Source organism: Mauremys mutica, unplaced genomic scaffold (assembly GCF_020497125.1).
Source record: "Mauremys mutica isolate MM-2020 ecotype Southern unplaced genomic scaffold, ASM2049712v1 Super-Scaffold_100166, whole genome shotgun sequence".
NCBI classification, from domain to species: domain Eukaryota; kingdom Metazoa; phylum Chordata; order Testudines; family Geoemydidae; genus Mauremys; species Mauremys mutica.
Genome location: NW_025423279.1, coordinates 21,476 through 48,309, shown reverse-complemented (window position 1 = coordinate 48,309; position 26,834 = coordinate 21,476). Strand labels below are relative to the sequence as shown.

Sequence of the window (26,834 nt, the reverse complement as noted above, 5' to 3'; positions counted from 1 at the left end):
ACCTCATGCTGCAGCTTGGTGTGAATGGAGAGCTACACTGGGAAGGGCAGGGAGACCCCAATTCCCACCCCCTGACTGCCCCCCCCAAACCATCCAACCCCCCTGATCACCCCCTGAAACCCTGCCCCTGACTGCCCCCCCGGGACCCCACCCCTTATCTAAGCCTCCCTTCTCCCTGTCCCTGACTGTCCCCTCCTGAGACCCCCTCACCTTAACTGTCCCCTGACTGCCCTGGCCCCCATCCACACCCCTGCCCCCTAACAGACCCCTGGGACTCCCACACCTATCCAATCACTGCCTGTCCCCTGAGCCATCCAACCCCCCAGCTACCTGTCCCTTGACTGCCCCCGGGACCCCCTACCCCTTCTCCAACCCCCCAGTCCCCTTACTGTGCCGCTCAGACCAGTGTGTCTGGCTCTGTGCAGAGCCCAACACTCTTCCGCAGACACGCTGCTGCGCTCCCCTGTGGAGTGCACAGCCCCGCCCTCCCCAGAGCGCTGCTGGCGTGGCATGCTGAGGCTTCAGGAGTGGGGGAGCAGAGGAGGGGCACTGGATGCTGCAGACCCCGATGCAAGCGGCTCAATCTGGCTGAGCCACTATGTCAGCCATGCTGCGCTCTGCATTGGGAGGAAAATCCCGGACCTTCTGAGAGTTTGATCGCTATTTAAAACCCCCAAAGCCGGACATGTCCATGAAAATACGGACGTATGATAACCCTAGTCGTATGCTCAAGGAGTAGGCTTTGGCCCAGATATCCCCTTCAGAAGACGTCACCAGACTGGATTAGGGATACTGGTGTGACCTCGCCTTGCAGCCCCCAAAGAAGGAATTGGGGGGACTAAATGGACAGTGCCCCTCTCTATCTGAAGCCTGGCAAGGGAGGTACATGGATCCCACTAGAATTTAAAATGAAAAGTAAGGGATGGGAGGCTCTGGACCTGGGCAGCTTTAGATACAGTACCAAGCACTTAGAAAGCAGCTGCTCTACCCCATGTTATGCTCTGCAGAAATAAGCCCATTTGTTTTGTGTCTTTCACTTCTCAGGTGCTCCTTATTGGACCCATTTAAAAAGGATGGAGAAGAAGCTGCTAGCTGTGCCGGCAGCAAGTACTGTTCGCTTCCATTGCCCTGCAGCAGGCAACCCCACCCCATCCATATACTGGCTGAAAAATGGCAAAGAATTCAAGGGAGAACATCGAATTGGGGGCATCAAAGTAAGGCATTGTGGGTCTAATCTTGGCTATGCTGTGTTCATTCATCTCTGGAGCTATTATTGATGGCTCGATCGGAGCCAGCGTTCACTGAGCAATCCTGATAGGGGCAAGCAAGCATGAGATCCCTGGCTTTACATAGTAAATATTTCCATGACCATTAGGGCTTGTGACATTTTTCTGCTCAAGATGTTTTTTCTATGATATGTACAAATTGCATTTCCCGTAGTACTGCCCATAATCCTGGCAACTTTGTCATAAGTGAGAGAGAAGGATATCAGTGTGTATCTTCATAAACCACAGTCACTGTGGTTCAGAATGGGGGTATTTTTGATAACCATACTAATTGTTCAAATAACTCTTAAAATTAGCTGCTGCCCGTTCTGGTGGAATTCCAACTCTGAGCATTTGCTCATGTTGCTAGTCTCTTTTAAAAGTAACCTTGAAAAAAATAGATCAGGTGTATTGCTGTGCTCGCTGCAATAACTAGATGCAACAAGGTACAAAGAGATTGGGTTTACATTTTTGTAACTTGCATAAAAACCTGAGTGATACCACTGAAATCAGTGAAGTGATTCCTGACTTACACCCATGTAACAGAGATCAGCATCTGATCTAAGCTCTTAAGCAGACCTCTCTCTGTCATCATTCAGACGTGTAACACGAGCCCGGCAGAAATACTGAGACTCGATTCAGTAACATTCTTGTGGTGAAATGCTGGAAGCCCCTTTGCCCTGGGTAATAGCAAAGAGGGACCGGTTGGCAGTGTGATTTTGATGTCTACAAACAGAGCCCACAGACACCGAAAACCAGTAAATGAATGCCTAACCAGGCGACGTATCTGACCACAATTTCTGTGCCACCTTGTAATTGTACATCAAAATAAGGCAGTAACTTAGCAGGAAAATCAGTTGCTCTTGATTTTTTTCCCCCTCTTGTACTATACAAATGCCTTCCTGTTTACCATTTTGGGGAACAGAATAGTTGGTGGGATGGTTATAAACACAGCAGAGTCATAAGAAAGAAAAATCTCTCTCTTTCCAGACTGTTTCCTCCTCCTTCACTCAGGCTCCTCCTGGAAGAGCTGAATATGTTTGTTTCACTTAAACCTTTGAAGCTTCCTAATCAGCACATTGTGGTTTGTTGACAAGGTTGAGGGCACACAGGCAGTTCTAGATCTTTGGAGAAGTTAAGGCGAGAGGAGAATCAGGGAGGTAACTCCTCTCTGCAACTGATCTGATAATAGATAACATTTCCAAGTCACCCAGTGCAGCACAAACATTTTGTACTAATTACATGTAAATACTAATGTACTAATGTACTAATTACATGCTCTTTCAGGCTTGCATGTGCATTTATAAAAATGTGTGATGACAGCTGCACTAAATTATGCTTGCAGAATTAAACCTAAAGGTAAAAGTAATTCCACTTCCCACTTTCCTGTGGTGTGAATCTACCCTTGAGTTCAGATAGAAAAGTTTCATCCTCTGCATCACAGTCACATCTCTTGCACCATAGCACTTTATTTTCTCTAGAGGCACCTTCCAGCAATAAGTAAATGTTTAAAAAGCTATCGGAGGCAGTGTGTGGTCTGTTAAACCAATAGGAGTGTAATCCCTCTGTCTGCCTAGAAAAAGATCTCTCTCTCTCTAGATACAGAAACATCGCTTTGTTTCTCTCTTTCTTGCCTCCTACCCTTGTAGAGCTTAGATGGATAGATATGCCCATTTATATCAGGTGAGGATCTGCGCCAGAAAGAAAGTAAAAAATAAATCAGTTCAGTGCATCATTTATTGAAGATTAAGCTCTTCAGGTACGATGGAGTTTCTATCCCAGGATTTAGGCCCGGTAAAAGTGAATGGCCAGATCAACAGCTGGTGGAGCTTGGACAGTTTACACCAGCTGAGGATCAAGCCCAGTGGATTAACCTGCAAAGACCAGAATCACAAATTAACATTTCCTCTTTCTCTTTTTCTCCAAAGTTCAGAGTAGTTTAGACTTTGCTCTTTGGAAATCCGTGGCCAGCAGAAGAAAGCTGGAACTTGCAACATGCAAGTTTGGATTTTTTTTTTTTATTAATATCCCATCCTAACCTCTAATTTTTACCTCTGGTAAAAGGCATTTAGATACCCCCTAATGTGCATCAAAACTCAAAACGGGGGAAGAGAAGACTTCCAAACATGGCTGAAATAAATTATATACAGTTCATTCTTAAATGGCAGAGGAGTGAAATTCATATGACTTATCACATGAAATTTCCCAAAGAGAATTAATATTATAGAATCCTTGCTGGAATCTATAATATTGTAAGCCTGTGTGTGTTAAATGACCCTAGAAAGGAATGGGGGGCTGGAAGGGGGAGACTGAGGATTATCCCTTCCCCAGACCATTGCACCGGCTTGCGTATCAGTCTAGCAAACACAGTCTTAGTTTCTAAGTGTGTCTGCAAATGTTTGTCTCTCAAGGAGCCAAGAGTGACAACCAGGGCCACCGAGAGCGGGTTCGGGCCCCAGCGAATAACAATTTTCAGGCCCCCCAGCAAGAGTGGACTGGCTAAACAGGGCCGATGAAGCTGGGGAAGCCAGGGTCCCATTCTAGACTGCCGGGCCCCGGTAATTTGTACTGGCTTCCCCCTACCCTCTCGTCAGCCCTGGTGACAACACCAAATAAACCAGAGGGATTTCCAGTGTCTCACTGATTTGATTAAAGTCTGCAACGAGTTACTTCATGTTTCTAATGGTTTATCGAGTACACTGACTGCCCAAAATTGGGAACATCCTTCTTGTGATCCCCTGGGTCTGGACTCAGCTTTTGACTAAAACTTTTCCTTAGTTGTTTTTAAAAAACCTTTCCAGACACCTTCTGTGTCACAGGAACAGAGCTCTGACCCACAGTTTGAATCTGTATTCAGAGCCCACTTCCCCAGAGCTCAAGTCCCATACAATGAGGTGATGGACACTTTATATCTAGAATAGGCAAGACACGTGGTTGGATGTTTGGAGTGTTTGGATCTAGGTTTATGACACATGCTTCGTATCTGGAGCCAAGCTTTACCAGAGTTCAGATCCTAGATACTACCATGATGGGTGCTTTACAAATGCCTAGGAGAGAAGGATAAAGAGGGGTGTGAAGATGCAAGGCTATGATATAAGCCACTATAGAGACAGATCAGTAACAGGTTTAGATCCCCACCCCAAGTTCTGGCATCAAATCTGGTCCAGTTTCAACCAGAAAATTACTTGACAGAATGCCCAGTGAAATCTCCAGGAAGAGCATCAGAATTGAACCCATCATCGTCAGCAGCCAAAACCTTTCTTCAGTCAAAACCTTTCTGTCTTTCTATTACGTATACATTTAAATGCAGTGACATGCTTTGTTGTCAACACTTAGAAACAAGTTAGGAATGTAGGCCAGTCAACACAGTTACTTGAGCAGATGCCGAGATACAAAAGGTGGGGGGAAAGTATAGTTTTATGGCAAGAGCGTGACACCCTCCATTAAAACCAAGCCATATTTGCTTCATAGCCCTTACACCCAATGTCCAGTGCAGTAACGCTGCTTTTGACAGGTTAATTGTGCTCTGATTCCTTTCAAACAAGGCATGGGGATCCAGATAACAACTAGTGAAAGATGGTTACAGTGGCTCCGTTTGAATTCACCTGCTGTAGCTAAAAGTGCTGACAGCTGATTAACCACTCATTTTCTGCATCAGCCCTTGGTTTTCTGTAGTGTGCAGAACTGGCATCACTGATGCCAGTTGATTCTGTGTACCAAGAATACGCTCCAAAACGCGTTGTTAAAATACTGTTGACAGCTGTATGGGGGCAGTTGGCTTCTAACTGATGTCCAGAGGCTTGGGAAGGTTAACTAACTCTGCTCACGGGGATTATGCACACCGAGCACGTGTGCATGTGCACGTGCATGAATCACTTTGAGGCAAGGACGCCAACATTCATTTTCCGCCCTGCAACTGATGGGCCCCCTGTCACCTTGGCCAAGTCACTTAAAGTGGACACCATTGGTCTGAAATCCAATCAGTTAAAGAAAAGTACTATGTACTATACTCGAGCCAGTGTCGGACACCCTGGCAGTTTTGTGCTTTACACTCATGGTTTTCCTATGGTTTTTAATGTTTGTCTCTCACCTGTTACCCACTGGAAGACATACCCATTGAGAAAGGGAAACAGATAACTATATAAAGGAACTAGTGAGGCTGACTGTACATAAAGTGCTGCCTAATACCCAGAGTAAACAAACTGTAAAAAATAGAATTTTTTTTCTCACTGGTCTCTTTCAGTTCTAGTGATCGGCAGGTAGGTGTTACTGGTAACACAAGTAGGTTAAAGATTTGCCAAAAAAACCAACCCCAAAGGTGTGGTTCTTTAAGCTGATGGAGTCCATTTAACTTCTCTGGCCCTCAGTTGACTGGAGTATGTGATGCTATCTTATTTAATGTCTTTGAAGCACTTTCAGTTCCTCAGATGAAAGGCACAAGATAGAAGTGCAGCTAGCAATTATTTGTTTTACCTTAGCTCCTGTGAGCTCTAGCTGTAGACCTGGCCCTCATTGTGCTTGGTGCTGTACAAACGTAGAACAAAAAGATGGTCCATGTCCCAACGGGCTTACAGCCCATTATTTATATTATGGGAGCATCTACAGCCCGCGGCAGGATCCGCGCCTGTAATACAGCCCACTGTACAGTTGATTCATTGGGCTTGATTCTCACATAAAGACCACTTTCCACCAGGCAGGCAGCGTAAATTGTCCTTAAAGTGGTCATAACTTACATTTACAGACGTGCTGCAGCCCTAGCACGCTGGCAGAGTGGGGAGCGGGGGAAGAGGCCTGGGAATAAACAAGAATGAGGCCCATTGTGTTTTGCCATTTGTTCATTGATTATAATGGTCCAATGAAATATTAGCTGGTGATATCTTATGATTGGCTGATCTGTTTTTTCCTCCCTCTAGTTACGGCATCAGCAGTGGAGCCTAGTGATGGAGAGTGTGGTTCCGTCAGACCGAGGGAACTACACGTGCATTGTAGAGAACAAATATGGCAGCATTAGGCACACTTACCAGCTAGATGTAGTAGGTAAGATTTCTCTACTTCCTCTTCACTTCTGATACACAGTCGTCATCAAGATGGCTTATGTGCAATGATGATTTTGGGCTTAATCATATAGTCCGTCCCCTGAAGTGAATGATGCGGGTCCATAACCACAAACCCAGCTGGCCCTCCTTCTCAGCAAGCGTTCAAGGAGTGAATGCACTATCCTGGACATAATGCTTCCTGTTCAGGACTGAGGCACGTTGACTGGGGCAGTGTCTGGGAAGCCTACGCTGCATCTCCCCAGGCGTACCCTTTCTGTGGGTAAGCAAAGAGCTGTGTTCTCAGGGGTTGCTCATCCAGCACCTTTCATGAGCCCTAGCCCAAGCTCCTGTGCAGACATTGGTAGTGGCACTGAAAGCCACAGACAGGCATGTTCAGTGGGGAGAGGTGTTAAAAACGGGTTCCCCATTTTCACTTCAGAAAGGTTCCGCCACCGGCCTATTCTCCAGGCTGGACTGCCTGCCAACCAGACTGTGGTGGTAGGGAGTCATGTCGAGTTCCACTGCAAGGTGTACAGTGATGCCCAGCCTCACATCCAGTGGCTGAAACACGTGGAAGTCAACGGCAGTAAATATGGATCCAACGGGGCATATGTCACGGTGCTAAAGGTTGGTAGACTAATTATAAAGTGAGAGGCAAGTCAGCCAGTCTAGCTCCCTGATAATGTAGGAATGTTCCCTAAAGGACGCTTTGTAATGGAGATCCAGAATTACATGATAGCATCAAGAGCTGTATTAATAGATAGGTTTTGGTGTTGAAATTGACATTAAAACAATGTGTCCCTCCATAAATATTTTTCTGTAGTAAGTCACCGTTTATCTGGTCAGCACTTTACCCTTTTCTCCCCCACACTCACCCTACTAACCAACAGTCAGTCCTGTTGTGGGGGCAATTTTTCCTTTTGAATTTTTCAAAACAGTCAGTCCTGTTGTGGGGGCAATTTTTCCTTGCTTGCATGCTTCATTAGTGGGACAGCGTAAGAGCCTGGAGAAGGGAACCTTTTGCTTTTACGCCAGGTTTCAAACGGGAATGAATAAATAAATGTGGAAGATGGGCCACTGAGAACAAAGAAACAAAAAAATCTTCATCTGCTTTTGAATTTTTCAAAACAGTCAGTCCTGTTGTGGGGGCAATTTTTCCTTGCTTGCATGCTTCATTAGTGGGACAGCGTAAGAGCCTGGAGAAGGGAACCTTTTGCTTTTACGCCAAGTTGCAAACGGGAATGAATAAATAAATGTGGAAGATGGGCCACTGAGAACAAAGAAACAAAAAAATCTTCATCTGCTTTTGAAATTTGCCTGTAAATCTGTGTGGTGTCCTCAAACGTGCTGGGAATGTGGCTTATCCTGTGTTTTTCCTCTTTCTATATATGTGTATTTTTCCCCCTTGTAGACGTCAGGTGTTAACACAGCGGATGAGGAGCTAGAAATTCTGTACTTGCGAAATGTTACTTTTGAGGATGCAGGGGAATATATTTGTCTCGCTGGCAATTCTATGGGGTTTTCACATCATTCTGCTTGGCTGACGGTTCTACCAGGTATTTCCTTCTGCGCTGTGCCCTTTCTTTCCTCTTGGTGATGCTTCAGTGTTCAATTTAGAAATGCCACAGCTCATCTGCTAAGCTGGCTCACAGCCATGTAGCTTGCTGCACAGTCTGTACGTGTATGTATAGACAATAGTGTGAAAGTAGAATGAATTATATTGTAAAAATAAGAATGGATTAAAGAAAATGTTGTATGTACCTTTAAGCAGAAATAAGAAATGTTGAAATACAGGTGCCAGGAAAAGAAACATTAGGCATAAACAATGGTGCTAATGGCGAAACATTAACAGAAGATGGGTAATAGTTAGTAAGGAAATAAGATATGCATGCCTAGCCCAGATAAACTTATCTGATTCTGCCTCCTTTGTTATCTTGTTAAGTTCTCACCCTTTTATCTGTATAAATAAGATAGTTTGTGTCTTGCATGGTGCTCACATTATCTGGGTGTTATTAGCAGAGCGCTGTGCTAATAAAACAGAGTGGTCTGACAAACTGTGAGTCCTGAGTCTAACTTTGACAATAGCCATGCCCTGATTATGGGTGGAACCCCCATTTTTCACATTGCTATGTTCCTTCATGGGCGCAGTCACTGAGAGCCTGATCCAAAGTCCAATAAAGTCAGTGGAAAGACTCATTGAAATCAATAGGCTTTGGGGTGGAGCTTGAGTGGTTCCATATCCCCTTTGCCCACAAAGGATTAGTGTTCCCCCGTGAGTTTTCTTCATTACTGTGCCCATGAGTGCAGCTGTACAACTGCTTTCAAGTCACATGCACCCAGCTTACCCAGCTCAGCATTTAGCCCAGAGTGAAGTGACTGTGTGAAAGGAAGCAGAGTAATTTCACTATAAGGAGTTCCACTGCTGATTAAAGAATCATGGTGCATCTTCTTTCTGTTAGTATGTTTTTGGTTTTGCCTTGACCCCTTGTAAATTCAGAAGTGCCTGGACTGAAGGGAGCAGGTGGGGAATCATTCTTGATTTGCGCTTTGCTTGAGGGGGGTTGCAGGATTGAGCTCTGAGTGCATGATGCTAATTATGTTCTAGCCATCAAAATGATTGCGCTCATGCCTGTTCAAGGGGCCTACGGGAAGTTCCGACTTTCTGGAATCCTGGGGTGGGATTTTTGCTAAAATTATTGGGATCATCTGTCCTTCCTTTACTTGTCCGAACAAAATATTTACATTATGAATTATAATATAATTAAGCCAAGTTTCCCATTTATCCTCCCCCAAGTATCGTGTTTTTAACCTCACCATACTTTGGAGACAGGCGTGATTCAGGTGGGATAAACTGAAATCTTAGCTTGAGTTGCCATGTTAATCCCTTGTCTGGGGCACATCTGTTGCCAGCATTGGAGTCAAAACTGATGAGTGAAATAGAGGAAGGGCCTGATCCTGCATTGTTTGCAAAAGCAAAACACCTGTTGTAGGCATTCAGAGTTGTGGATTTGGGAGGGCTCCTGTGTCAAGTCCAACGGGGTTACGCATAGACAAAGAGGTGTCCAACCTAGGTCTGATCCAATTCGCACTGAAGTCAATGGGAAGATTCCCATTGGTGACAGTGAGTTTTCGCTCAGGCCCTACCAGAATTTCTCGCACTACATGTGTACATGTTGGCTGCTGTCGCCTGTCCTCACTTCCGTCTCTTGTTACTCTACAGAGCTAGTGGAGGCGGATGATTCTGGCTCCGTTTTTGCTGTGATCCTCCGCTGTGGGGTTGGCTTCGTTTTCTTCTTCTTGGTGGTTGTCATCATGATTGTCTGTAGGGTGAAAATGACCAACAAAAAAGCCATGAACACCCCTACTGTACAGGTAACAGAAAGTAGATACAAGATTCCTATAGCCCCAACCTACCTTTACATTTCCTTTCTACGTTAGGAACGTGACCCTATGTTTTTACTCAGGCAACAATCCCATTAACATCAGCGGGCCCTTTGCCTGAATGAGGGTCAGGCCCCGTGTCTCAGTTTGTTTCACTTATTCATTTATTTTTTTCAGTGAAAACTTAGTGAGTGGCAGTTAACTCTCTTTTTAGTTTGCAATTATTGTTTGTCAGAGGCCAGCAATTCCCCAGAGCCCTGGGCTTACCTAGGACTAGTAAAACAGACCCTTAAACCAGCCCTGCTGGCCACTCGTAACAACACCCCAGGGAAAATGGACCTTCCAGAGAATAGCCTACAGTCCTGTGCCCGTAGCCAGCATGAAGGGGAGGAGTGGGAAAAGAAGTGCAGTCCTGGTCCTGGTCCCACTGAAGTCACTCGCAAAACTTCCACTGATTTCTGTGGGTCCAGGATTGGGCCTTCTTTCCGCAAGGGACAATGATGGCACTCTGTACAATAAAAATCCCATCCAGTCGTGCATCAGGGACTGGCACTGCAGAGCAGTAAGCGTAGGAATTAAAAAGGACTGCAAACCCTGCTGGTTCAGCCTCTCTGGCTGTAAACCACCTATTGGGACTGGAAAGCTGGGACTGACTCCATGGACACAAACACACTCCATGCATATAGGCCAGAACTTTAGCTGCTCTAAACTGATGTAGCTGGTGTAAATCAATAGAGTACTGTCTTCAGTGAGGCTGCTCTGGTTTACACTGTCTGAGGATCTGGCTCTGCCTGCCTAGATAGATACACTCCCATAATATGAGACTGATATTTTTAATTTCCAGGTTACAATTGATTGTAAGTCTTCAATAATCAAAGATTAGTTCAAAGTGATTTTCTTGGCTGGTTCCTTTTCAAGCACCGCTGCGTGTATCTGACACAGAGGCAGTTGGCAATAACATTTTATTTGCTCTATTGAAGCCGGTGTCATTGGAGTCAAACCCTTCCATGAATTCCGGTACCCCGCTGGTCAATCTCACCCACCTCTCATCCAGCGATGGGCTGAAGCTAGCAAATGTCTCAGAGCTCGAGCTGCCTGCTGATCCCAAGTGGGAATTAACAAGATCTCGGTCAGTTAAACGTGTCGTTCTTCTGTCTTCATTCCAGTCCTCAGCCCGGTCACACATTAATTCATTTGTTTGTGTCTGTCACTTCAGCCTGACTCTGGGGAAACCTCTGGGTGAAGGTTGTTTTGGTCAAGTGGTGATGGCAGAAGCGACTGGGATCGATAAGGACAAACCAGACAAGGCCATCACTGTAGCTGTCAAGATGTTAAAAGGTACAGAGAACAGCACCATGAAGGAATGGCAGGAGTTGGGGCTGTTAGGCATTTGCCCTTGGCATTTATCTTGGTTTGGGGTTCATTTTTTATTTAAAAAATATGACTACATAAGAAGAGCAAACCTAAGGCCAAATTCTCCCTTTGGCTTCCATAACTGATGCTTGTTTCCACAGATTTCTGTTAGGTGGGTCACAGGAAGTGCTGAGTGTTATCTTAAGGGTACCTAAGCGGATACAGCATTGGACTTGGCTACAGGAGACCTGGGTTCAGTTCAACCACAGGTTTCCTCTATGATGTTGGACAAGTCACTTTCTTTACCCTTTGTCGGAGCACCTGGCCTTTAAAATAGGGATACTGCTTCCCGATCTCATGGGGGTATTGAGTATAAAATCCATTCAGGGTTGTAAAGTGCTTGTCTACTTGGGTGATGAGGGTCATATAAGCACTTCAATAGATCTTCCTATCAAATTGAACCCTGGCCAAGCTCCCTGAGATTACATCTCAACAGCTTAAGAAGAGGCAAAACAATGAGATTGGTTGGGCTCCTCCAGATTCTCCTGTTTTCCCTGCCTAAAGCACTGAAGCTGCAGTGACTTGACTAGCTGTGGAAAACACCTGGAGGGGAGTGGCATGGCTAAGCCAAAGCAAGAAGTGCTGAGGTTCTGCGCAGTATTAATACTAACACCAGCTGCAACTTTTTTCAAATGAAAATTTTTTCCATGAGAAAGTGGGGTTTGACAAAACCTCATTGATCAATTTTGATTAAACTTTTTTTGATGGGGAAGATTTCAACATTGCCAAACTGAAACATTTTGATGTTTTGTGTTTTGGTTTGATTTTGAAAACTAACAAAAAAAAATTGGTTTTCCAATTTATTCTGGGGGCTTTTACCCCACGATTCCAGACATATTTTACCTGCCCCTGGTTCTTTTCCAGTACGAAAAAAATTGGAGAAAGTTTGTTTGTATGTATGGGAAAAGGTGGGGTAGAGTGGCGGTGAAGCCCCAAAAATCCTAAAACTGAAGTTGACAATCCAATTTTTTTTTCAGTTTCTAAACATCAAAACAAAACTCACAATGTTTTATTTCCGTGTCAAAATTTTTCAGAACTTTTTGTTTGGCAACAAGTTTTGATGTTTCAAGTTTTCACCCTGATTTGGGGCAAAAGCAAATAGGGATTTTTAAGAGCAGGCTGGACAAACACCTGTCAGGGATGGTCTAGATAATACTTAGTCCTGCATGAGTGCAGGGAACTGGACTAGATGACCTCTCGAGGTCCCTTCCAGTTCTGTGATTCCTGATTAACATTTCCTGCAGGATGACCAGCTCTCAGAAATGCTCAGATGGCCACATGGCCAGCCTCCGTTCACTGAGTGTATAACATACTGTATAGTACTAATGCAATCTAGTTATGCTTTTACTCTCTAGACTCTAAGAAACGCCTATTCCCTTCCTAACAGTTTCTTTCTCTTTTTTCCCCCCGTCTTCTCCAGATGATGCTACTGACGAGGATCTTTCTGACCTGGTGTCCGAAATGGAAATGTTGAAAATGATTGGGAATCACAAAAATATCATTAACCTCCTAGGCGCCTGCACGCAGGATGGTATGTTTCAGAGAAGGCCATATGCTACCATCGTACTTCATGATTTCAGTGGGAAGCAGTCCCATTCTGCTCTGTGGTGCACACCGTACTAGCTCAGCCTTATGTGTACACAGTTGCTTTTCCATACCTCTACTGCAGGTTTCTGGCCCAGCAAGCAGAGGGGTTTCCTCCTGTAATGTAATATTGTGCTACTGGAGCCTCTTATTCCGGCTGTGTAGAGGCCAGGAGGATTTCACCCTTTCTTCATGCATCTGAATTAGCCACAAGATTAGTTATGTCTGTGCACACAATTAAACTGCTTTGCTCAGTGAGAAGTTGGGTGGCTTTTAGATGTTGGAGCAAATATATATATGGCTCTACCTGTTATCGATACTGGTTTTTCAAAAGCTTTTCCTTATTGTCCTCCTTTTTTGGGAAAAAAATGGAGCTGGAAGCAGAGAGAGTGGTGGTTGGACTGTCATTTATTATTATTTACTCCCTGAATGCCCAAAATATGCTGGCTTTGAGTCCCAGCCCTGTGGGTTTAGGCAATTCACATAATACTCTCTATGTCTAAGCCTTCCCAGCCATCAAACGGAAAGGATAATGCTCGCCCACAGGGCAGTGAGGCAGTTGAGTTAATGTTTGTGTGTCGGTTCTGAAGAGAGATGTTTGTCAGTGGCCGCTTGGCTAGGGAACCTGACCCGAGTCCTGTCCCTATCTAACCTTCTTAGGTACTTCGGTGGCCCTCAATACTATAGTATCTGAGCACCTCATAGTCTTTAATTCATTTACCCCCAGAACACCCCTGTGCGGTAGGGAAGTTCACAGATGGGGAACTGAGGCACAGAGACAAAGTGACTCACCCAGGGTCATACAGGAACTTTGTGGCAGAGCTGGGACTTGAATTTGCATTTCCTAAGCTAGTGTTCTAACCATTGGCCCTTCCTCTTCAGTGCTACATTTGCGGCTGACCTGCCTCATAGACTCTGCATCAGAAGGGACCGTCATGATCATCTAGTCTGACCTCCTGCACAACGCAGGCCACAGAATCTCACACACCCACTCCTGTAACAAACCCCTAACCTATGTCTGAGTTATGGAAGTCCTCAAATTGTGGTTTGAGGACCTCAGGGTGCAGAGAATCCTCCAGCAAGTGACCCATGACCCGTGCCCCATGCTGCAGAGGAAGGCAAAAAACCTCCAGGGCCTCTGCCAATCTGCCCTGGAGGAAAATTGGTTCCCGACCCCAAATATGGCGATCAGCTAAACCCTGAGCATGTGGGCAAGACTCACCAGCCAGCACCCAGGAAAGAATTCTCTGTAGTAACTCAGATCACACCCCATCTAACATCCCATCACAGACCATTGGGTATATTTACCTGCTAATAATCAAAGATCAATTAATTGCCAAAATTAGGCTATCCCATCATACCATCCCCTCCATAAATTTATCAAGCTTAGTCTTGAAGCCAGATATGTCTTTTGTCTCCACTACTCCCCTTGGAAGGCTGTTCCAGAACTTCACTCCTCTAATGGTTAGAAACCTTCATCTAATTTCAAGTCTAAACTTCCTAGTGTCCAGTTTATATCCATTTGTTTCTTGTGTCCACATTGGTACTAAGCTTAAATAATTCCTCTCCCTCCCTGATATTGGTCAGGCTAAAACAAGCCAAGCTCTTTGAGTCTCCTTTTATAAGACAGGTTTTCCATTCCTCGGATCATCCTAGTAGCCCGTCTCTAAACCTGTTCCAGTTTGAATTCATCCTTCTTAAAACATGGGAGACCAGATGAGGTCTCACCAATGCCTTATATAACGGTACTAACACCTCCTTATCTTTACTGGAAATACCTCACCTGATGCATCCCAAGACCGCATTAGCGTTTTTAACGGCCATATCACATTGGCAGCTCATAGTCATCCTGTGATCAACCAATACTCCGAAGTCCTTCTCCTCTGTTACTTTCAACTGATGTGTCCCCAATTTTATAACCAAAATTAATCCCTAAATGCATGACCTTGCACTTTTCACTATTACATTTCATCCTATTACTATTACTCCAGTTTACAAGGTCATCCAGATCTTCCTGTATGATATCCCGGTCCTTCTCTGTGTTAGCAATACCTCCCAGCTTTGTGTCATCCGCAGACTTTATTAGCACATTCCCACTTTTTGTGCCAAGGTCAGTAATAAAAAGATTAAATAAGATTGGTCCCAAAACCGATCCCTGAGGAACTCCACTAGAAACCTCCCTCCAGCCTGACAGTTCGCCTTTCAGTACGACCAATTGTAGTCTCCCCTTTAACCAGTTCCTTATCCACCTTTCAGTTTTCATATTGATCCCCATCTTTTCCAATTTAACTAATAACTCCCCATGTGGAAGCATATCAAATGCCTTACTGAAATCGAGGTAGATTAGATCCACTGCGTTTCCTTTGTCTAACAAATCTGTTACCTTCTCCAAGAAGGAGATCAGGTTGGTTTGGCACGATCTACCTTCTGTAAAACCATGTTGTGTTTTGTCCCAGTTACCATGTACCTCAGTGTCCTTAACTACTTTTTCCTTCATTTTTTTCCCAAGACCTTGCATACTACAGATGTCAAACTAACAGGCCTATAGTTACTCGGATCACTTTTTTTTCCCTTTCTTAAAAATAGTAACTATGATAATGAGCTTGCAATTTTATTTGCCAGTTACTTTAATATTCTTGGATGAACATTATCTGGGCCCCCCAATTTCATCCCATTAAGCTGTTCGAGTTTGGCTTCTACCTCGGATGTGATAATATCTACCTCCATATCCTCATTCCCATTTGTCATCCTACCATTATCCCTAAGCTGCTCATTAGCCTCATTGAAGACTGAGGCAAAGTATTTGCTTAGATATTGGGCCATGCCTAGATTATCCTTAACCTCCACTCCATCCTCAGTGTTTAGCGGCCCCACTTCTTCTTTCTTTGTTTTCTTCTTATTTAGATGGCTATAGAACCTTTTACTATTGGGTTTAATTCCCTTTGCAAGGTCCAACTGTACATGGCTTTTGGCCTTTCTCACTTTATCCCTACATGTTCTGACCTCAATAAGGTAGCTTTCCTTGCTGATCACTCCCATCTTCCATTCCTTGTAGGCTTTCTGATTTTTCTTAATCACCTCTCTGAGATGCTTGCTCATCCAGCTTGGTCTACAACTCCTGCCTATGAATTTTTTCCCCTTTCTTGGGATGCAGGCTTCTGATAGTTTCTGCAACTTTGACCTGAAGTAGTTCCAGGCCTCCTCTGCCTTTAGATCCACAAGTTCTTCAGTCCAATCCACTTCCCTAACTAATTTCCTTAATTCTTTAAAGTTAGCCCTTTTGAAATCAAAAACCCTAGTCCCAGATCTATTTTTGTTTATCCTTCCATCTAGTTTGAACTGAATTAGCTCATGATCACTCGAACCAAGGTTGTCCCCTACAACCATTTCTTCTATGAGGTACTCACTACTCACCAAAACCAACTCTAAAATGGCATCCTCTCTTGTTGGTTCTTCAACTACTTGGTGAAGGAATCCATCAGCTATTGCATCCAGAAAAATCTGAGCCCTATTATGATAACTAGCACTTGTCCTCCAGTCCATATCTGGGAAGTAAAAGTCTCCCATGATCACACAATTCCCATTAGTGTTTACTTCATTAAAACATTAAAGAGGTCTCTATCCATATCCAGATCAGATCCTGGCGGTCTGTAGCACACCCCAAGCACTATCTCAGGGGTGGCTCTAGTAGCTTTCTTCCCCAATGTTATTTTTACCCAGACAGACTCTATCTTATCCATTCCTTATTTCTTTAGTCTACCTCATCATTGATATACAGTGCTACTCCACCACCTTTGCCTTTATTTCTGTCTTTCCTAAACAGCACATACCCTTCAATACCTGTACTCCAGTCATGACTACTATTCCACCATGTTTCTGTTATCCCTATAATATCCGGTTTCACTTTCTGCACCAGTAGCTCTAGTTCCTTCATTTTTTTACCTAGGCTCCTTGCATTAGTGTACAAACATCTTATTTTTTTGCCGTTTGGCTTCACTGACATTCTTTACCCGATTAGGCACAGACATTCTACCACCAGTATCCAGGGACGGCTCTAGGCACCAGCAAAACAAGCTGGTGCCTAGGGCGGCAAAATATAGGGGGCGGCAAAAGGCTGGGGCCCCAGCTCATCCTGCCGCTGCAAGCCGAGGAGTGGCCCGTCCCCTGCAGCCGGGCAGGGCCGCGCTACCGGCTCCGCTTGGGGGAGAGGGATGGCCCCTTACCGGTAGCGCGGCCCCGCCGGGCTGCAGAAGACGGGCCGCTCCTCCTCCGCTTGTTTCCCAGGTCCTAAACAGCGCTGCAGCCGCTTGGCTGGGGGAGGGGGGGCGGGGCTGGTCGCCGCCCCGCTCAGAGCCGCCGGGGGTGGGGGGGGGGGGGCCAGCGCCGGGCCGAGCGGAGGCAGCTGAGCTCAGCCTGGAGCTCGCGGCCCCGCCCCCTTCCCACGCGGCTCTGAGCGGGGAAGAGCTCAGCCCCGTCCGGAGCCATGCGGCTGCCGCGCGGTGAGCTGGGGGTAAGCAGCCGGGGCGGGGGGAGTGGCTAAGGGGCAGGGAGTCCCGGGGACACACAGGGGGCAGGGAGGGGGCACAGGTTCTGTGGGGGGGGCGGTCAGAGGCCAGGGAAGGGGGGTTGGATTGGGGGGGTCTCAGGGAGGTGTTTGTCAGGCACCTCCCGACCCCATTACCCCCCCAGGCCCAGCCCCTCTGAGGTGGGCACCCCCCCAAACCCATCCTCCCCACCCAGCCCTGATCCCCAGCTCCAACCCCAGCCCCTAGGACCTGGGCACCCCCCCAGCCCCATCCACCTCACAGCCCTGACCCCCAGCTCCGAGCCCAGCCCCTCTGATCCAGACACCCCCCTCACCCCATTCCCCCCACAGCCCTGACCCCCAGCTCCGAGCCCAGCCCCTCTGATCCAGACACCCCCCCTCACCCCATTCCCCCCACAGCCCTGACCCCCAGCTCCGAGCCCAGCCCCTCTGATCCAGACACCCCCCTCACCCCATTCCCCCCCACAGCCCTGACCCCCAGCTCTGAGCCCCGCCCCTCTGATCCGGACACCCCCCTCACCCCCTTCCCCCCACCGCCCTGACCCCCAGCTCTGAGCCCAGCCCCTCTGATCCGGACACCCCCCTGACCCCATTCCCCCCACAGCCCTGACCCCCAGCTCTGAGCCCAGCCCCTCTGATCCGGACACCCCCGACCCCATCCCCCACTGCCCTGACCCCCAGACCCCCAGCTCTGAGCCCAGCCCCTCTGATCCGGACACCCCCGACCCCATCCCCCACTGCCCTGACCCCCAGCTCTGAGCCCAGCTGCTCTGAGGTGGGCACCCCCTGACACTCTCTCCCTCACGCATGCCCGCCCGCTGCGAGCCCCGACGCGTTGTGTCGGGCACCCCCCGACCCCATCCCCCACAGCCCTGACCCTCATCTCCAAGCCCAGCCCAGCCCCTTTGAGCACCCTCCGACCCCATCCCCCCACCCCAGACCCCCAGCTCTGAGGCGAGCCCCTCTGAGCCAGACAACCTCCGACCCCATCTCCCCACAGACCTGAGCCCAGCCCCTGTGAGCCGGGCACCCCCCAGAGCCCAGCTCCCCACCCAGCCCTGGGCAACAGCAGCACCACCTCCAGGCAGTGACAGCCCATTGGCACCAACCATCACCATCACCCAGCAACAGCCCATTATGTAATTGCAAATGTAGACAGACCAGTAAAGCATTTAATGTTTTTAAATAATGTATTTGGTGTATTTTCAAATTATTACAAATTAATTTTCACTAGTTATTTTTTACATTTCCAAATACATGTTACTATAGTATTGCAACTTTTTTTATGGAAGGGGTCCCCAAAATTGCTTTGCCCTGAATCCTCTGGGCGGCCAGGGAGGGAGGGAAACGGGGTCCCCTGGAGCCGAGCCCCAGCTGCGATGGCGGCGAGGGGCTCCTGGAGTGTGTGAGGAGGTGAGCGGCCGGCTGGGTTCGTCGGTGCTGAGCAGGTAGCCCCGCAGCCGGAGATCCTCGCCTTCCCTCCTGCCAGGGCTGGGCCAGGGCACCGTGAGGCTGAAGAGCAGCAGGTCCAGGGGGCTCTCCAGGTCTTTGTGCCGCCAGCATGTCGAGGGTGAGGGCGGTGAGCACGAACTGATCCACCTTGGCCACCAGCAGTGCTGCGAAGCCCAGGGAGGGGGCCGTGTTCTTTATGCCACCCCGTAGCCGTGCCGCCACCTGGAAGTACTCCCGCTCCGCGCCGCCCAGCAGCTCCACCCGCATGGGGACAGAGTCACAGCTGGGCCAGGCTTCTGCTGCAGTGTGCTGGTAGCGGATCCCACATTTTGGGGGGAGGCCAGTGCTGGGGCAACAGGGGGTGTGAGTGGGGGGTACTGGTGGGCGGGGGGGGCTCATGTCTGGGGGCGGGGGGGGGCAGCCAAAATTTTTTTTGCTTGGGGCGGCAAAAAACCTAGAGCCGGCCCTGCCAGTATCACCTATTAGACTGGTATCTACACTATCCTTCCTCCTTATGTCCATTCTCCTACCCACGGCTGTATCCTTTCTTGCTTTGTTTTCTTCCCTCTCAATGTTAAATTCCGGCATGGAGATTACCTGGACATCTCCCCCAGATTCCTAGTTTAAAGCTCTCTTAATCAGTTGTGCACCAGCCGCCATCCTAGAAATCTATTTCCCTCCCTACTTAGGTGAAGTCCAGCCCAAGAGAACAGTCTTCCGCCCATGAATGCTTCCCAGTGGCCATACATCCCAAAGCCCTCCTTATAGCACCACTGCCTGAGCCATCTGTTGATCACCATAATGTCACCTCACCCCCTCTTTCCCTTTCAGTAAAATGAGGCTAGTGACTCTCACTCTGCTTTGCAAGGCGCTTTGTAATTATGATGTAAGAGCCAGATTGTGACTGTTTTTTGTTGGCAGGCCCACTTTACATTCTGGTAGAATATGCGTCAAAAGGGAACTTGAAGGAATATCTCTGGGATCGTCGGCCGCCTGACACATTTTCACTCAACACCTGCAAGCTGCCAGAAGAGCAGTTAACATTTAAAGATTTAGTCTCGTGCGCCTACCAGGTGTCCTGTGGCATGGAATATTTGGCATCTCAGAAAGTGAGTTGAGTGACTTGGAGTCTGTTATTTATCACGTACATAAACATATGTGTCATGTGATAGGTGTGCACAGTGCATTGTGGGCAAATATATGACTGGGTTCTACCCTTAAGAGCCTAGTACAGGAATTATTTTTTTCAGTAAGAAATGCATTGCTGCTTGCAAAGAAGCATTGTTAAGGGACCTAGAAGTCCATTTGTGTATGATCACATCCATTTATGAGCGATTTTAGCTGGGTGCCCCTTTGCTGTAATCAACAATCCAACAGTAAGACTAAGCTTGATAAATGTGTGGAGGGGATGGTATGATGGGATAGCCTAAATTTGGCAATTAATTTGGCAATTGATCTTTGATTATCAGCAGGTAAGTATGCCCAGTGGTCTGTGATGGGAAGTTAGATGGGTTGGGATCTGAGTTACTACAGAGAATTCTTTCCTGGGTGCTGGCTGGTGAGTCTTGCCCACATGCTCAGGGTTTAGATTGCCATATTTGGGGTCGGGAAGGAATTTTCCTCCAGGGCAGATTGGCAAAGGCCCTGGAGGTTTTTCGCCTTCCTCTGCAGCATGGGGCACGGGTCACGGGTCACTTGCTGAAGGATTCTCTGCAGCTTGAGGTCTTCAAACCGCAATTTGGGGACTTCAGTAACTCAGACATAGGCTAAGGGTTTGTTATAGAAGTGGATGGGTGAGATTCTGTGGCCTGCATTGTGCAGGAGGTCAGACTAGATGATCATAATGGTCCCTTCTGACCTTAAAGTCTATGAGTCTATGATCAAGTATCAGAGGGGTAGCCGTGTTAGTCTGGTTCTGTAGAAGCAGCAAAGAGTCCTGTGGCACCTTATAGACTAACAGACGATTCAGACGTCTGTTAGTCTATAAGGTGCCACAGGACTCTTTTCTGCTTCATGAGTCTATGAGTAAGTGTGTGAACAGTTTGGCAATACATGGACATTGCAGAGTCCGTATGAAAGGCAGACCTCAGTTGCGTGTTTTCAGTGAGCAAATACAAATGTCACACAACAGAAACGTCTAAAGGCAGAAGTAATTGACTATCAGATGTCCGACCTTCAGTCAGTCTCAGCCACTAGCCAGAGGTGGCCACAGTCAGATTTAGAGCCATGCTGCGCTGTACGCTGCATCTTGGTGGCGTCAGCATGACAGCAAAATTGAAAGTCACTTTGAGAGAGAATCTCATCTCAGACAATAGAATCAGGAGCCTCTGTGGCCCCTTTTCAGTACTGCTGAAAGTGCAGAGCATCAAGGCTGAGGCAGAGACACAGCCTGTGACAAACATTCATTTGTTAGAAGAGCAGTATCTCTGGTTAGTTACCAGGTGAACGTAGACTCCCTTGGAGTTAGCCCAGCGAAGGATTTGACCCATTCATAACAAGACCTGACACTTACATAGAGCCATCCGTGGGCTCCGAAAGCACTTTGCAAACATTGGACCTGACACTAGTCTCGCAATTGACAATCAGGCCCATCTTACAGATGGGGAAACTGGGACATTAGTTTATACACAGTGAGTCAGTCGTAGAGCAGGGAATCAAATCCTAGTGTCTTGATTCCCATTGCCCTCCTGTAAGTAAACCATTAGCCCAGACTCTCCTCCCTGGTGGTGGCAGCTTGGTGTTCAGCCCCGGGATCTAGCCGATCTCCAGTCCGAGTGTCCTGTCCTGAGAGAGCAGATGAAGAAGCACTGCTGTCTTGCCTGTGTGTGTGTGTGTGTGTGTGTGTGTGTGTGTGTGTGTGTGTGTGTTTGGTAGATGTTGCTTAGAAGCCGTTTGTCTGAGACTGCATGTGGCAGCGATGATCTAAAGGGCGAAGAATTAAATGGTGCAGCTTTATTGGCTTTCAGGTAAATGAATCGGCATAAACCACGAATCATAAGCAGTTTAACGAGCCCATATTTATCTCCATGCTCACCTTTCACAGTGCATTCACCGAGACTTGGCAGCCAGGAACGTGTTAGTCACTGAAGACAATGTGATGAAAATAGCCGATTTCGGCCTAGCCAGAGATGTTGGCAACATCAGCTGTTACAAGAAAACAGCCAGTGTGAGTACACAGCTGCCAAGTGCATGGCAGGTCCCAGCGGTGGAGGAGTCAGCAGCACACGCCCTTGGTCCACACCTTCTTTTTAAACAAATTACTGCATTGAGAAAAACATTGGGCCCTGATCCAGCAATTGGTAGCAGGCAGACAGGCCCCTGTACCCACAAGGAGCCCTGTTGAGATCATCGATAGTCCTGCTGAAATGACAAAAACACCCCATTTGATTTCAGCGGGATCACAGTGAAGCCATTGGGTGAATTCACTCTGTGGATTTCCCCCTACAGTTCAGACTAAGCAGCATTTTTGCACTGAGTGAAATGATCTCTTCAAGCCAGCGAGGCCTGTGTGTGTTGGTCCCACTCTATTTTGAAACTGTCCAGCCCCACAGCTGCGTTCGTACACGATGGATGCTGTTTTTCATGCAGAGATTTAAATGTCTTGATTCATTAAACCTGTCTTGGCAGTGAAATGCAGCATGCAAGAGGGTGAGGGTGTTTATAATGCAGATAGTCAGTGAAGACCGGGGATCAAATGTTATATTCTGTTTACATGTGGCCACTACTGCCTGCACAGTGATCAGGGAAGCAGATGTGGTGACTAATGAAAATGTTTCAAACTGGATTAGAATAGAAGATTCAGATAGTGCCCTTGTGGCTGAGTGAATATGCTGATGGAACATTCCCTTTGTCTTCCTAATTACAGGGTCGGCTGCCTGTGAAATGGATGGCTCTAGAAGCATTGTTTGACGGGGTCTACACTCACCAGAGCGATGTGTAAGCATTATTTGTATTCTCTCTTCTGTAAATTTCACATGCTGTAGCTTCAGTGATCCAAAATCGTAGTTTCAGCACGTAGGTAATGCAGCAATGGACACGTCAGTTTACCTAAATTAGAGAGATAGAAAGAGACACACAATCTCTATTTTAAAAAAGAAAATGAAGGAGGCAAAATATATTTTGAAAAAGTGGACTTTTAAATGTAGCACAGCAGCAGTGCCAAGGCATTTAACATTAGACCTGTGCTGATTTTTGTAGGGGGTTTCTGTTCCAGTCCGGCCAGTGAAATAAGGGTTGTAACAAGCAAGCTTTGCTATCAGCTTGCACAGTGGCCTGTGGTTCCTAGCCTGTGATTCAGTGAAGCTGGGCATGAATCATTGGATTTGTTCCATTCAGTGGAGCTGGTGGAAGACCTAACGAAGAGCCAGGGGTAATAAATGGGCTGTCACCTATCTGATTAAATGCTGATTTCAGTTTCAGACGTGGTGCCTGGGAGTTCTTTGCTAGTGAGTTGGATCAGCAGAGATCTCCAAGTAACTAGTGAAAATGGCCTAGGCAATTAGTCATGCTATTGACGTCTGTGTTAGCTGTGCATGGCTGCACTGAAATAAAGCAAAAAACCAAACAAACTGAAAAACCTCATTGAATTTTAAACATCTTTCTTTGGTTCCCAGCTGGTCTTTTGGAGTGCTGCTGTGGGAGATCTTTACTTTGGGGGGGTCTCCATATCCGGGAATTCCAAGCAAGGAACTCTTCAAATTCTTAAAAGAAGGCAATCGGCTGGACAAGCCAGCAAACTGCACTCATGACCTGTAAGTGAGGGAGGGAGTAGCTTTATGGCTTCATTTCTAGAAACCTTGGCTGACGCACGAGTTTATTTTCCTTCTTAATTCAGTTTCTCCAGGGTGTGTGTGTATAAATATTGCTGCCCATTCCTTTGTCTGACCCCCACTTACTACTGTTTACTGGTCCTGCTGTGCGATTGTCCGGCTGGCTCCAGATAGACTTACCGAGCCTGATGCATTTAGACTCATTACATCACCGACAGTCAAAATATGCAGCTACGCTTGCTATGCTTGGTCGATTCATGTCAACCCATGCCCAGCTCAGGTCTGTGGATTTGCCTAGGGAGGCTCAGGCATAAGCAGACTAAGCAATCGCTTAGGTCCCCAAGCAGTATTTGTTGGGGTGGAGCAGGGGAAGAGGATAGTCCTTCTTTGAGCCCCCAGTGGGCTAGCAGTGCCTCTGGTGACTTACCCTTCGAATGCAGCATTTCCTGCCTGATGTATTTGTCTGATTGCAGCAGTACTCCGCTCCCGGCACGTTGGCCACTGTGCAGACAAGAAACACTTTCTCTGGCCCTGAGACCATTGCTAGGAGGCCGGTTCTGAGCCTCTGAAAATGGCATCATTACGTTTAGTTTCCTTTCTTGTTGTTTCAACTTCAGTAACTCCCTAAACAAATGTGAATTAAGTAACATTTAATTGCCTGCGTGTAACTCCAGTCAGTACGCTGGGACTGAGGCAGGACAAATCACTATTCGGTGAGTGTCGTGCTAGCAGTACTCCATTTTAAGCCTGTTGTCTCGCCGTTCCCAGCTGTTGTCTTTTAACTCTTCCCTGGTCCAGTTGGCTTTGCCTACTCCACACTGTGGACAAACTGTGGACAAACCTGCTGTAGGCAAAGCTTTTCCTGCTGTATGTTGGATTTCAAAGCAGACCAATCTGTATTAAATTGGTATTTGCTCTTGTCTCTGTGGGAGGACGCCCTCTCCTGTAAACATCATTGGTTCCTGCTTAAGGGAGAGGGCACTCAAGACCAATAGGGCCTGATGAGTGTCCTCTTGCTCCTAGCAAAGTGACAGGGCGAGAGCCAGGCCTTAGCATTGTTTACCATACAAACCAGATTTCCGACTAGGACATTAGGGGCTTCTGTTTGGATAATCCAATGGCTTCCTAGTCAAATGTGACAGTTTATGGCTAGCTTTGTGATTTGCAGGTCGCCCACCTTATTGTAAAGGGGTGTGCGTGCATGTCAAAGAAGTTGAAGTGTGAATTTCCTCCTCCTTGATTTCCCTTTGGGGCCTCTGGTCCTGCTGCCAAGGCCATGAATGCTGGGGCTACATAGAGCACCAAGCCATTGGCAACCTTAGGCCTATGCTGCCAAGGACTGTGTGATAGACAGCTACAGTAATAAAACTCCTGATAGACCCAGCTGCCTTTCTCAGTACTCTGTAGCCTGGGCTTTCCCTCCCTCTTCACACCCAGTTTCCATACCTGCCCCTCTTGGGCTCCGGCACTGTGGGTTCCTAAGGCCCCGTGCTGGAGAGGTTTACCTAGGGGATCCCCTTTCTTTACTTCTGCTGCAGGCATACCAGCTGGGTTGTGTTACGCCCTGTAGCAATGCACAGACTGGTGGCTGTATCTGGGCTGGGCAGTGGGTTCAGGCACAGAAGGAGCTGCATGTCTCACTTTGTTTAGAGCAATGCAAAGGAGTGGGGGCTGGTTCTGCCCCAGCAGGTGCATGGGCCAAAGCCTGGCTGTGCTGGGACATGTAGATCTGCACACGTGCTCTTCTCTCTCCCCCACCCCATCACAGGGAAGGCCTCTTGCTCTTTGTTCTCCTCAGGTACATGATCATGAAGGAGTGCTGGCATGTAGTCCCATCGGAACGGCCAACCTTTAAGCAGCTAGTGGAAGACCTGGATAGGGTCCTGACTGTAACACCAACGGAGGTAAGTGTTTCTCTCTGGCTAAAGATCAGTCCTGAGCAGAGATGGGCCTGAACCAGAGCCCTGCAGTTGAGCTCTGGAGGTGGCTTGAAATTCAGACCTGGCCCCTATCTTTATAATTGGCTAAGCCAAAATCCCAGATCCCCAAACCCTCATGCTTTGGGGGTGTTCAAAACCCAGCTCTGGCATCCCCAGCTCTAACCCTAATGCTTGTGGTAACTGAAAAGTGTTGCAGCATCATTAGCTATCTCTCCTCCCTCACCCCCGACCATGTAACCATGTGACTTCTCTCCTTGCAGGAGTACCTTGACCTTCTCCGTGCCATTTGAGCAGTATTCCCCCGCCCGCCAGGACACACACAGCACCCACTCTTCGGGAGACTATTGCGCAATGAAGGCTGTTCCGTGAAACTGCTTGGTAATTCAAGAAGCTTTTTGTTGTTGAGCCATAGAAGTTTGGGGTTATTTTTTTCCCCATTTTGCTGTATAAGAAGTCTAAAAGCACTGTTTCTCCTGAAGGAACTAATCTCTAGCCAAGATGATTTGAGATATATATATATATATATATAAAAAAAAAAAAAACACCCCCCTGTTAAATGTAGGGGTGCTGAATTCTGGACCACCGGGAATGGATTATCGAGTGCCAGAGTTGCCATTCTGTGCCTGCAATATAAAGAAGAGGAAAAAAAACCCTTTCTTTTTCTGGGGAGGAGAAGTGTAAAGAATGTAGAAATTCTTTGCTTATGCAATCTGTTCATGAACCTTTTTGGTGAAGCTGAAGAGACACATTGCCTGCAGGGATTAATATATTTATATAAATAGCTGTATTTTTGTTGGTTGTTTTTTTTTTTTTATAGTCACTTGATCATTACCCAGCTACTTATATAAAAAAAACCTCCCCCCCCCCCACAAAAATCCCTTTTTTTGACATAGTCACAATCTCAAAGGAGTTAATGGTTTGGTGGCAAACAGCGGTTTGACTGTAATAGATCATAACCCTCTCTTGCACTTGGGCTGCGGGTGACTGGTGTATACAGAAGAGTCAGAACATTCCAAACGGAAGGGCAAATGCATGAAAGTCATTGTAATGTGTTCATTTTGGGGGTCATAGAGAGGAAAGCGTCAAAGTGGTGGGTATAAAGGTACCACATGTCTCCAGGGAATTGCTAAATAATTAAATCAGAAGCAGAATTATGGTATGTCTATACTACCCACCGGATCGGCGGGCAGCGATTGATCCAGCGGGGGTCGATTTATCACGTCTAGTCTAGACACGATAAATCAACCCCCAAGCGCTCTCCCATTGACTCCTGTACTCCAGCGCCGCGAGAGGCACAGGCAGAGTCGACGGGGGAGCGGCAGCAGTTGACTCACTGAAGTGAAGTGAAGACACTGCGGTGAGTAGATCTAAGTCCGTCGACTTCAGTACATTATTCATGTAGCTGAAGTTGCGTAACTTAGGCTGCTGCAGCGGCCCAAGCTCTGCAA

General features: G+C 47.1%; 1 pseudogene; it reads left to right on the top strand.

The window, feature by feature from the left end:
• The first annotated feature begins 1,052 nt into the window (after nucleotides 1-1,052).
• On the top strand, nucleotides 1,053-25,755 carry LOC123359655 (annotated as a pseudogene).
• The last annotated feature ends 1,079 nt before the right edge of the window (nucleotides 25,756-26,834 follow it).